Below are 4713 nucleotides of genomic sequence, written 5' to 3' on the forward strand. Positions count from 1 at the left end.
AGATGTGCCCCTAGCAATGAATATCACCATTATTTTGAATGGCCAAATGTAGTTTCTGAAACACTTAATCCAGATGTCTTTCCACTTATGCGTGGATATGTACTCATTTTGAATGACTTCCATTGTTTTTACAGACATATTTCACGACCTTTGAGTTTCATTGTTCTAGAAAACTGAAAAATTAATTCATGACCATATGCTACCAACTACCAAGATGATAGTCTTACTTCCCGTTGTTGGAGTGCCAGAGAAATATGCAACGGAAGGAGCATCAGTTTGGAGACTTGGATTTGAATCCTGATTTTGCTGTCTACTGGCTGTGTAATCATGGGGAAATCACTTAACCTTTGTGCAGCTTTCCTCAGCCACACAATGGAGAAAATATTTGTACTATGGTAAGACCTTTGTAAACCTTAAAGGGCTATAGGTATGTAAGTAGGTATGGTCTGGGCAATGTATAATTCATACAGTTCATACTTGAAAGGTTAGTTTCATTTTGGGTTGAGGTGTGTGTGTGTGTTTTTTAATAGGTTAAAAGTACAAGGTTCCAGGAAGCTAAAATTCGATTTAGAGTTTGAATATTAGCTGTGTGACCCTGGGCAAATCACTTCACACTGAGCTTCAGGTTCCTCATTTGTAAAATGAAGATAACAACGCAAGTACTTCTTTGTAAATTTTAATAGTGGAGAATGGAACAAAACATTTATCTCCTTTTCAAGAGCTTTATAAAGACTCTAGCAAATTACTCCATGCTCCCTATATAGAAATCTGGACTAACATTCACCTGCCACTGAATACTATCTTTTCAAGTAACGTGCTGCAATCTATTCAGTTTAAAGTCAAGGTATGTCAAATACATTCCAAAAGATACAGAAGGATGAAGTAGAGGGTTGGCTTTGAAATCAATGGACTTGAATCCAAATCACGGATCTGTCATTTATTCTGTCACCTTAGGCAAATTACTTAGCTTGGTTAGGCCTTAGTTTCTTCATTTGTAAAATGAGAGGACTGAGCTTGGATGACTGCAGAAATTCTCTCTGGTTTTAAATGTAAGACACATGGGAACAAGTTCCAGAAATGAGTGATAATACAACAATGGCTCAACTTGGATGGACAATAAGCAAAAATGGAATTTTAAATTTTGTGGATTTTTAAAGTGCACAACACTACAGCAACCAAAACATTAGCTTCATTTATGATTTTGAAATATTTTTGGTATCTTAAAATATTTCTTGCCAAAAGCAACATTATGCCTTTATACAAATTAAAAAAGATCATCAAAAAATTTGGTGACAAAATATTTTAAACTATATTCTTTTAAAACCAATAAACTTGGAATAAACCAACTACAAACATTTCTAAAGCCCAAAAGAATGATTTAGTTTTGAAGGGTAGCTTTTTAACATGCATAAGATGTAAAAAAACTAAAATAAGTAAGTCAGGTAAAGCATCAGCAATCATTGCACATACCAAAAAGTAAAGATCAATTTTCCTATCTCTGCAACACCCAATGCCCACAGAAGCCAGTCTGTACACACAGTTCCTAACTAGCTGAACTTTATCTATTTCTTCTAAGTAGAAAGAACAAGAAACAGGGAAATCAGTAGACCTTGGTAGGTTCCTGTCCTGGTTTGACGAATAACTAGTTATGTGACCTTAGGTGAATCACCTGGTTTCTCTGGGCCTTAGTTTTCTCACTTCTTGGGGCTAGAGGTGGTGTTGGACTAGAACAGGGGTTTTTAGCTTTTTGTGTGTTGTGAACATTTCTGGCAGTCTGTTGAAGCCCCCCCCCTTCTCAGAATGTTTTTAAATGCATAGACTGAAATATGTAAGATTCAAAAAGGAAACCAATTATTCTGAAATATAGTCTGTAGACAGGTTAACTGTGATCTAGCAGTGGGTCTAATAGCTATAGTAATTTCAAAACAGTGATGAGTATAAATGTTATTTTTAGATAGTAGCAACTAATGTGATATGGAAATTTGTGATTTCTATTGACAAAGTCACAGGTACTGCTAAGTGCTAACTACTGTTTTTTTTAAATCTATATTCATAATTGAAAGAAATGCTATAAATTTCAGCTGAGGTTAGTGAAAGCAAAGTACTTTTTTTCTCATCGAAGTTCATGGGCCTCCTGAAATCTATCCATCTGATTGAGATATCACCAAAGCTCTGAAAAACTCTAAAATACTATGATGCTTTGGTTCTTTATAGAACAAATACAAGGAGACTAATACAAAGGCATAGGAAAATGATGAGGGAGGGGTTGATTTAGTCATATTTTCTTAAGTAAATATTAATCAATTTCAAAGGTACAGTATGGCTTGGACCCCAGGACAAGAACTGGTCTCAATCACAGCTGCTAGCCCATTCTTAAGCCTACAAAAAATGACCAGCACAAAAATCTCAGACTAAAAGGGAGCCTGCACTTTTGTCATTCTGAACCAGCAGTGCTTCCCAGCTGGCTGACAGAGGTTGAGTCCAGTAGCAGTCTACTGTTGCTCAGAGCCAAACCCAGGTCAGAAACTTGCAGAGCTCAGACCAGGGAGGCAGTGGTAAGATGTTGTCCTCAATCAGACCATTTGGGGAGCACTGAAAACTTTTAGGTCACCAGCCTGAACTGTGCCTGAAATCCTGAAATAATACCCGAAGCAGCAACAAGATCAGCTCAGACCCTCCCCTAAGAAGTGTGCAGAGCCTAACATCAAGTCTGAAGTTGGAAGAATGAACCAACAAAAAAAGAATACCCATCATAAAAAGCCATTATGGGGGCATGGATATTCAAGACACAATTCAGATGACAATGACTCCAAAATATCCACAAGCAAAGCCTCAAGGAATAACATAGCTTGGACACAATTTCAACTAGATTTCCTGGGAGAGCTGAGAGTTAAAAAAAATTTTTTTTTAATAAATGAGTGCTAGAGGAAAATATCAGAAAAGAAAAAGGGAATTATAATTTGGGCACAAGAAGCAGGAAAACTTGCCCAAGTAACAAACACCCTGAAAATCAAAATGAAGCAAACTTGACCTTAGATCATCAAACTTAGGCAATCCTCACTAAGTTTGTAGAGGCCTATGACCAGAAGACTGGTCACCAAATAATAAGTCTTATTAAGCAATGCAAGGAAAACTGAGTTGTGACATGTATCACTGTAAGGAGTCAGCAAGGATCTTTTAAAGTACTGAGATAAAAAGAATACATTCACATATTGAGACTCATCTGATTTAATTGTTAAAATCTGGTGGAGATAGGAGGACTGGTGTTCCTGTCCAGGAGACTCAAGATGACTTTATTCATCTTTATTTATCAAATGAAACCACTTGGGGGAAAAAAAAACACAGATGAGTCTTGAAAGCTGCAAAAAATTTTTCTTATGGGCAAAAATACTGAACACAAAAGCTATCTGAAATAATAGGATTCTAAATATGAAAGCTATGTTACTTTATTTCAATTAGAAATAATTTTGACTTTTTAAACCATTTATTATTTTATCTACCATATTTTTCCTCTTCACACATTGGAATTTCTTCAATGATCTGAAAACATTTAAAACATGAATTTTTAAATTTAACATGTGGAACATTTGGGTAGATAAGGATAACTTTAAAATAAGTTATCTGTCAGCAGGTATAAAGAAAGTGGCAATTATTATCAGGGAGGCATTTGTTAAAGTTTAAAATTCTGAAAAAGTACAAGTTATTAACTGGTATATTAACTGAAGAGCTAATAGATCAAGTACTTTGTCCATATTTTAAAAAGAAGCTTTTTTCCCTATCTGTGAATGTTATTGATAAAAGACAAGGCATCTAACATATAAGAAAGCTTTAATTTTCTCTTGGAACTTTTAAAACATTTAATTTTCCTAATGTGTGCTAAATAGCTCTTTAATATATAGCAAACACACAGAGGAGGTGACAAATACATTCATGATCTTAATTGATTATTGTTTAGAGAGGAAAAAATAACAGTAGTTAAGCACTTACAAATAATATGGGATGTGGGCACTAGGAATATTAGTAAATAGCAAGAAATTAAGATGTGTAAAAAGCATCAGTTTGAGGATAAACAATGTTAAGATTATAAGAGAACAGTACTATAAAAAAAAATTTACAGCAGCATCTGGCCTTACATGGACCAAATTTTGGCAAATTCCATGGGAAGTCCCTTTACCATAAGAATGGAACATGCAAAAAGAGTGTCTGTGTGAGCTTCAACTGCAAGTACAAAACGCCCAAGGCCAAAAGATGTTGCACTTTCTATCCTTTTCACTCAAGAAATCTACGAAATGATTAATACTGACTTTATTTTTAGTGCCAGTGTGAATTCTTGATGTACTGGAGCTTGCCATCTTTTGTGAATTTTAAGTGATAACAGATGTTACAATAGTGACAAATGCATACACTTTTCAACAAAATAGAGTACTTCATTATATTCACACTGAGAACACTAATGTGATTGCAATCTTAAAATTATATAGTCCAGGATTATCTAAAAATGTCTAAATAGAAAATGAATATAAAATACTTCTTCTAGAAAAATCAACTTCTTTAAATGTTAATCTGGGATATTAAAAAACACAAAAATAGTGCCTAATTTGAACCCCTAAAAGGAAAAATATCCAAGACCAACAAACAAAAACAATCTGTTAACATTAAAAGTAATTCAGTAAGGTAAGATTTAACACGACTCAAGCTGTGTGAACATGCCAA

The sequence above is a fragment of the Trichosurus vulpecula genome, chromosome 4 (genome assembly GCF_011100635.1).
Source record: "Trichosurus vulpecula isolate mTriVul1 chromosome 4, mTriVul1.pri, whole genome shotgun sequence".
Taxonomy (NCBI): domain Eukaryota; kingdom Metazoa; phylum Chordata; class Mammalia; order Diprotodontia; family Phalangeridae; genus Trichosurus; species Trichosurus vulpecula.